The following is a 9,235-nucleotide window of genomic DNA, read 5'->3' as shown; positions in this document are numbered from 1 at the left end:
ACAACATGCAGTACACACATATATTACAAACAATATTTACTACACACTTATTACAAACATGTACAACATATTGGTATCTTTTTTTTTTCAATGCAAAAAAAATGAGTTCAATGCAAATTATTGTGAATGTTTTTTGATTGTATGCTTTATAAATACTATTATTTCAGATAAAAATGTATGTGTTATATTGAAACCTCTTTTTTGTTAGTTTTGAGGTAATATGTCTTTAAGGTCAATATTTTAAGTTCTAAAGGATTTGTAAGAAATCTGCCAGGCATATATGCTATAAATGTTTTGGTGTTAATTGATGAATTGGTCATTCTGGAACTAACCCTAATAAATGACTTGATGATGAAGTGTTCCGATTGTAAAAACATAGTATCGTGCGTAATGGAGGCACATTAATGTTCAGGATTTAAAAATGTTAGTCAAACTTGATTGCCTGAAATGGCTTTAAAATACTTCCATATACATGTATGATGCTGTTTTTAATTAATTTTTATGAGTTTGAGATTATTTTTTCAAATACTGTCTTCATGAATTATATGGTGCTTGAATGCAATCTTCTTTGTTATGTAGAGTTATGTGTGTATGTGATAATAGATTTTCAGCAGTATTATGTTAATATATTAAATCACAGCAGGTCACTCAGTTGTACCTAGAGAATTTTTGTGTGAACTATTTAGATAAGAATATTTCTCATGCAATAACAATAATTGGCAAAAAAATATATGTTTTTGTTCAGATATCAAAAAACAAAAATACTTAAATATTGTATTATTTTTTTTAGTGAATTTCTCTTTCATCAGTTAACCTTGTGATCAAAGCAGAAGTTTGATTGAAGTTAACATAGAACGTGCATAAAAGTATGTTGCAAGGAATTTTGTTCCCGAGATCTTCATATTTGTATACCTGTAAGTGGAAGAAATTAGTGTCATGCATATATTTCCAAGCAGGTTTAAAATATTCTGACCTGAAAAAGAGGAAATTGTTATATTTTTAGAGAGAAAATTGTTCAAGGTTTTATTTTAAAAAGTTTGAAATAGCTTGTAATACATTAACATCAGTTTTATATGCCTTACTGTTATTGCACTTCCAGTACAGCAAGCAGTATACTTATGCTTACTGTAGCGCACAGGTATGGTACCAAAGTTATCCTGCAATAGGCCCAGGGGGCAAACACATAGGAAACCAAATCTTTGACTCAAAGTAGGGGGTATTGGGAGATTTGGTGGGGGTAGGGGGGTGCTTATTACAGGACAGTGACATATTTTTATTGGCATTTCAACTGAAATGCAATAGATATGGGTTTGCTTATTACCGGAGATGGGCTTATTGCAGGATAAATACGGTAGTACACATATAATTGGTACACACTTTAGGATGTGTGAAGTGGTACATGTATCTTTATAATTTTGCATGAGAATATCATTTGTAATTACTCATTGTGTTTATACTGTTATGTTTATATTATATTGCTCAATACTCTTGCTCCTATTGGCCAACTTTCCTACTATTACACGACCTCACACCTTTTATTTCAGTGGTTGAAAGTACTCGATAGCAATATTGTATGTTTTGGAGATGGGTCTTTTTTGCGAATAATATTTTTGACTTGATAGATAGAAAACGTTTTGACTAAGATCCCTTTTTAATGTCCAGTTATGAAAAAAATGTTTAAAGGCAGATGTTCTAACCACCTTGACAAAATCACCATTCTTGTTCTGTCTTGTAGAGAATAATCTTATAATGATTTGGTTAAAACAAGATCCTTATTAACTAGATACTGTACCAAACACAGCTAAGTGGGGTCTGGCTTTTATCACATTGATCTTGTATTGATGAATGCTCAGGTGCTTTTTAGAACTCAATCATTTTTTTGCAAATAAGAATCTTTAACTCAAATAATTTCATTTTATTCAACAATTGAAAAGGCACTTGTTGCTCAAAATGATTTAGATTATTGTGTTTCTGTTGTATTGAAGAGTTTTGAATTATATGAATTATGAATATGCCTGTCTGTTACAAGTATGTGTACATCAAAATGTCAAAATTGGTTTTATACAAATCATTCTTTTGATTGATCATGTGAAAATATGTCACATTTAGACTGATGACTGATCCAAAATGGACTTGAGGAGTGTCATGTTTACCATACAATATGTAGGTGTCAGGGTGCTTCTTTTTCTTTATATTTTATTCTTGTTTATTATTAAGATATTAATGCAACTATAACAAATCTGTGTTTGAACAATGTACCGTGGCTGTCATTTATACACTAGGGTATTGTCATGTTACTGACTCTTGTGAGGTAACACTGATATGGTTTGTAAGTCCTGTAAACCTGCTTAACTCTGACTTGTCAGCTCTGGGGAGAGTTTTCGGACCTTCCCTTCGTTACTGGAGTCTAATGACCCTCTCTTATGAATATGTATAAACAATCATCACAATTTGTGTGGTAAATATAGGTGTCTTTACCTGGCCAATATTTTAGATCCAGCATTAAATCACAGTTTCATGGATGTTTCAGTTGTTTAGGGAAATTAATAATAAATTGTTAAGGACAATGAAGCTTTGGAAAAAAATCACATGTTCAAGTTAGAGTCCGAGTCAAAGTTAGGATGGGTATTTGACTCATCAGAGTCTGACTTATGATGCTTATAATGATATTTGACTCAACAGAGCGAAGTAGGACAAGTGTTTGACTCAACAGAGCAAAGTAGGACAAGTGTTTGATGCAATAGAGCAAAGTAGGACAAGTATTTGACTCAACAGAGCGAAGTAGGACAAGTATTTGACTCAACAGAGCCAAGAAGGACAAGTGTTTGACTCAACAGAGCGAAGAAGGACAAGTGTTTGATGCAATAGAGCAAAGTAGGACAAGTATTTGACTCAACAGAACCAAGTAGGACAAGTATTTGACTCAACAGAGCGAAGTAAGACAAGTGTTTGACTCAACAGAACCAAGTAGGACAAGTATTTGACTCAACAGAGCAAAGTAGGACAAGTATTTGACTCAACAGAGCGAAGTAAGACAAGTGTTTGACTCAACAGAGCGAAGTAAAACAAGTATTTGACTCGACAGAGCGAAGTAGTCTAATTAAAGAGGATTATTTGACTCATCAAAGTCTGACTTGGGAAAGGTATTTGATTCTTCCAAGCAAGGAGGGGTATTCCACTAATCCAAGTCCAACTTAAAAGAGATGTTTGACTTGTCAGGTTAGGTGGGGTATTTGGAGTGAGGTTTTTCAGGTTAGGAGGGGTATTTGGAGTGAGGTTTGTCAGGTTAGGAGGGGTATTTGGAGTGAGGTTTGTCAGGTTAGGAGGGGTATTTGGAGTGAGGTTTGTCAGGTTAGGAGGGATATTTGGAGTGAGGTTTGTCAGGTTAGGACAATTAGGAGTGAGGTTTGTCAGGTTAGGAGGGGTATTTGAAGTAAGGTTTGTCAGGTTAGGAGGGGTATTTGGAGTGAGGTTTGTCAGGTTAGGACGGGTATTTGGAGTGAGGAAAGGCATTCAACTCCCCTGAGTCCGAGTTAAGTAGGCTTGCTGGTCATTGTTTTAGCGTTGTTCATCATTGTAAATGTCTCGTATATTATATACACACACCAGTATTATCATTCATTGTATATACACAGTACAAGTATGCAAATTATTGTTTAAAGACACTTCCAGACAAAATCATGTATGATATTCCTTGAGCCAGAGTTGATGTATAGTGTTCATTTGATCGTGTTGGAGCAGTATTGATGCCTGTGACTTGCCCTTTGTTCGTGCCAGAACTGTGTATAAATGTCAAACTTTATACCTTGTTATTTATTCCCTGGCCAAAATGCATCCAAGTTGTCTTTTTACTGTCAGTGGTGTAACTGGTATACAGATGATTGGTCTGGCTCCATAGTTGCTTAAATTTAAGTATAATAACAAACAGATACATATTAGAATTTTATTACATGTATAGGGGATGTATGATATTAATTTTACTGGATATCTTCAGAGATTAACACCTGTGCGAGAAAGGTGTTATTAGAAATAGAAACACTGATAGTATCAACATGATAAAATCATAAAAAAACAACAGTTCCCTGGTAAAGTATCCCAAAAACTATAAATGTGAATTATATATAAATTCATGTAGATCAAATGTGCGAGGAGTGCTGCATGGTCTGTAGGTTCAGTGTAATATTTATAGGTTCAGTGTAATATTTATAGGTTCAGTGTAAAATGTACAGGTTCAGTGTAATATCTGTAAGTTTATGGCTACATGTATATCTGTATGCTACTTTACTGCATCTCTTATCCAAAAGATGGCTAAATGGTGGTAACTCCGACACATACAAATTAAAATTGTAGGGTAGCAGATAAAATCTGTAATATTTATGTTAATGTATTATGGTCATTGTGTTGATGGTAGATTTGTTTTTATGGGGGGTGGGGGGAGTGTCCATGCTTTAATGGTTGGTGTAGGGATGGGACAGTACTGTGGGGGTATTATAATACTTGTTACCCCGGATGTTGACGTTATATAACTGTGATGTATAACTAACTGGTTGTGTTATGTGTTATCGTTTCTGTACATGTATCATAACATACAAATTATCACTGATGAGGAGATTTGTTCTCTCTTTTTTAAGGAGAAGTCATTGAATCAAGGATGCATTAAAAAGTGCATGACTTTATATTGAGTTTGACAGTTAACATTCTTCAATGATAAGTTACCGGTGTATACAAGTAATGTATGTTGTTAAATGTTTATATATGTTACTCACATACCGTAAGTATATTGTTGTAATTACTATATATAGCCCTCATATTAGATCATATACATTAAGTTGTAATTGTTTTTGTCACTTTTGTATCTTGGCTTCCTAAACCACTAATAATATGGCACTCATGATCAATCCAAAACTATCTTCCATGGCGAGAGCTTCCTTATCCTAAATTTTATGTAAATGAACCTGATGAGATTCATTTCTCTGTAAGAAATAAACCACAATACTTTATAAATACCAGTATCAGAAAATAACCAACAATACCAGTGGAACAGGTGACAAAATTGCATGCATGTTTTTTTTTAAACAGTGTATGAAATTATAACCTAAGGAATACAGTAGGTTTGACCTACTTTCCAACAAATACAACTGGTTTGACTTGTTTTCTGAGGAAAACAGTAGGTTTGACCTACTTTCCAACAAATACAACAGGTTTGACTTGTTTCCTGAGGGATACAGTAGGTTTGACCTACTTTCCAACAAATACAACAGGTTTGACTTGTTTCCTGAGGAATACAGTAAGTTTGACCTAATTTCAAACAAATACAACTGGTTTGACTTGTTTCCTGAGGAATACAGTAGGCTTTACCTACTTTCAAACAAATACAACAGGTTCGACTTGTTTCCTGAGGAATACAGTAGGTTTGACCTACTTTCCAACAAATATAACAGGTTTGTCTTGTTTCCTGAGGAATACAGTAGGTTTGACCTACTTTCCAACAAATATAACAGGTTTGTCTTGTTTCCTGAGGAATACAGTAGGTTTGACCTACTTTCCAACAAATACAACAGGTTTGACTCGTTTCCTGAGGAATACAGTAAGTTTGACCTTCTTTCCAACAAATACAACAGGTTTGACTTGTTTCCTGAGGAATACAGTAGGTCAAACCTACTTTCCAACAAATACAACAGGTTTGACTTATCTCCTGAGGAATAAAGTAGGTCCTCTGCTTTAGTTGCAGGTAATGATGGAATGGTAATTGGTTTCTATAATAATACAGGTGAAAGGCAGGAGATCCACAGGGTGTCCATCACCTGTTATAAAGCTGCATCTAAGGCTATAAAGCTACCTAATGGTGCAATAAAAAAAGAAATCTTTCGTTACTGTGTTATAAATGTAAATGCTTGGTGCTTTCTGTAAATATCTAGTCAAACAATGCAAGCAGTGCTCAAAAGATTTTGTGACTGTTTGTGACTTCTTTCGGTTTCTGTCCTACATTTACTGCCAGTTCATAGTCAAGTAAGTTTAAGGATAAAATCTGTTAGTTTTACCACTAGTGTTTCCAAGACTTTTTTGTCAGAATGGACAGAATTTTGGTTAACAAAGGTTAATTTAATATAGATTATAGAGTATGACTTTATCAGTTGAACATTATGTTTACCTACTGTTTTCAGCTGTGGGAACTGCAGCTCCAGGTCCAATTGATTTTATTTTATTTCAAAATTTTTGATGGTCCGATATCGGATCTAAAATTTCAAAATTGACGTTGAGCTACGGTTCCTGCTGGGATACCGTTTTGTGCTCTGTTGGGGTCGAACTTTGGTAATGTTGCATGCAAGCTCTAGTGTACATCCGATTTTATTATGTTTTTCACACAAATAGTTTACAGAATTCATTGATATGTTCAGACTGATGTTCAGACTGTGGAAATGGGTAAAATGATATATAAAACCCTTGCGAAAAGTAACTACTGTACTAAGAAGTTCCTGGTTTCACTGGCTGAGTTTACACAGGGCACACTGTATGTATTACACACCATTATTATGTAAGTTTTAACATAGTTAGGATTTTAAATAAGCTTTTTCACAGCTGCCTCTAGTTACTTGGTATTTAAATTCCGAAAGTTGGTTTTATCTTGCCATTTTACATCCATACAGTAGAAAAATTGTTGCTTGTTTTTAGGAAATCATTTAGTTTTAGTTTTTATGCTACCTTGTATCCAATTCGTTTACTTTGGAATGTTTTTAGTTTATAAAATGTCATGAAATATTTATTTTTGAATCCAGACTTATGTTCCTTTTAAAATATCAAAGGATTGATGTTGAAACAATGAGTGTAAAAAATCAAGGAAATTTTGTATCTACCAGCAATTTAGAAATTCAATCCAAAAAAATAATGTTTATAAAGTGACATTAAGTTGATTCTGTTATGAAATTGTATAAACATGTACAGTCACTATAAACACCCTCACTACAGAAACTGGTTGATTACCTCGAGCTCTGAAAGTCATATATTTTTACCTCAAGTGTAGCCTTACTTTTATCATAATATACAATTGTAATAGAAGATATTGTTTTAAGAGTTTTGTTTTTGCAGGTCCTACATGTAATCAAAGCTTTTTTTTTGCCATCTTATAAGATTTTGTATATGATTTTAATGCTCACTGTTCTAGTTTGTAGTATTTTCCTTTGTATACTCATGTATTTTTACATCTGCGTTATAGCTTTGTCATTTATATTCGATAAAATATTTCATGAAAATGGACAAATGTAACTGACAACGTACATAATTATACCCAGGAATACGTACCATCTAACCGTGCTATGACTTAAGGCAACATTTGAAAGTTGTCCATATTTGATTATTTAAGTATACATACCTTTTTTGGCAATGGGAAAAATGTAATGTTCTAATTTATAAACTTACCATAAGTATATAGGAATGTAATATTTTGTAGCCATTGATATACTAGTAACATAAGTAAACCATCGTAATATTCCTGTATAAAAATAACTATTTTCATAAGTATATAGTATTTTAGATAATGTCAGACTCTAACTGCGAGTAACTGGTGATTTTCAGACATGAAATAAAAATATAACCTAGAAAATATGTGTAACTGTATATGTAATGGTGTAAAACCTCACAATTCTGTTTAAATAACCTTTGAAGTCAATGTTCCTTTTCATTTATTTGAGTAACTTAGAAATTTTATTTTATCTGGACTATTGTCTTATACAACACAGGGTGGAATAATTAACAGGGCAAACTTGCTACTCAAGTATTGGTGAAAAGATTTAAACCTAATATGGTACAAGCATTCTATGGTTATAAGGTTTGACAAAAAAATTAACTTCTGTGTTGTGATTTTTTTGTTGATTTGAAACTAAAGATGGCCACTTGTCTTTTGATTGATAAAGATTTTTGAAAAATTCCAAAGTCCCACCTGGCCAATTTTAACCAAAATTGGTATAAAAATTCATCTCATTGCCCAGACTTAGTGTTGTTATTTGTACTTATTTGGATCATTGTAACACATGTAAGATGGCTACCATGAAATCAGTGTGTCATTTTAAATTTCTTAACAAAAAAGCAGGTAAGCAATATACCAGTAGTCTGTGTATACTGTTGTATACCTTAAGTATAGACCTGTAGGACTAAAGGAACATTTAAGGTATTTTTATTACTGTACAGGACCAGTAACTGAAAAATGCTGAATTAAATAGAAAGATCATCATATCATAAACAGAACAGTTGTGCTGAGATGAGAACAAGCACTTGTTGTTAGATATTCCGACAGCAGAGATGATACAGGTACAACAGAGATGTGTTCTAGGTCAGTTTGAGGTGCCTTTACACCATTCTATACTTGAGGTTACGATAATATCAATAAAGTCTGTTTCACCCTAAACTCAGTGTCGTAGTTATTTATAAGGTCATATTTACATGTTTATAAAAACAAAGCAAAAAGTGAAACATGCGCCACACCTATGTACTGTAATGCCACTGCCAATATAACAGTATGTAGATTCCAACATTTTTAGCTCGCCTATTTGGAGAATAAGGGGGCTAAATCAGGATTTTATATGGAGTGTAAGCAATGTGCTGAACCATATTTTCATATTTAAGGGGCCAAAACTGGTTAATTGGACTTATTTAAGTTTTTGGGCAAGCTTGAGGTTAAAGATTTTGGCCCTTTTTTTTTGTGAAATGTTGGATCACCACCATCAATAGGCTGTTGTCTATTATAAGGTTGAAGTATTTATATGGAGTGTTAGCAATGTGCTGAACCATATTTTCATATTTTAGGGGCCAATAACAGCTTAAGGTACAGCAAAACCTTGTTGTATTGCCACCATTTGTTCAAAGAAATATTGGCATTATCAAGGGGTTTGGAAACAAAGGAATTCTGAAACAAAATCATGATCAATGGACCCGAAAATATGTTGGTGGTAAGCTAGGAGGCAAATAAAATGATGGCCATTATAACGAGGTTTTACTGTACATGTGTTTCTATTGATATTTGCTATCTTACAACAATTACCACCAATAGGCGTGCTATGCTGTTCTCCAACAACTCTTGTTAATAACTTGTCCTCATACAAGAGTAAAGGCAGGGTTTTACAGTTACAAACGTTCATTCCCAATTAAAAACAGGCCCTATTTTCCCCAATTTGTCCAGGTAAATTATATAAGATGTAGCAAATAAGACCTTTTTAATTGATAAAACAATTGGATAATGTAT

General features: G+C 33.4%; 1 long non-coding RNA gene across 1 annotated transcript; it reads left to right on the top strand.

Moving 5' to 3' along the window:
- The first annotated feature begins 45 nt into the window (after window positions 1-45).
- On the top strand, window positions 46-8,401 carry LOC110466336. The gene is made up of 2 exons (XR_002464727.1): window positions 46-3,252; window positions 3,319-8,401. It is a non-coding gene; the product is annotated as an uncharacterized LOC110466336 (long non-coding RNA).
- The last annotated feature ends 834 nt before the right edge of the window (window positions 8,402-9,235 follow it).

Source organism: Mizuhopecten yessoensis, unplaced genomic scaffold, assembly GCF_002113885.1.
Source record: "Mizuhopecten yessoensis strain PY_sf001 unplaced genomic scaffold, ASM211388v2 scaffold11131, whole genome shotgun sequence".
Taxonomy (NCBI): Eukaryota; Metazoa; Mollusca; class Bivalvia; order Pectinida; family Pectinidae; genus Mizuhopecten; species Mizuhopecten yessoensis.
The sequence above is the reverse complement of the archived record's forward strand: the minus strand, read 5'-3'. Positions and strand labels throughout refer to the sequence as shown.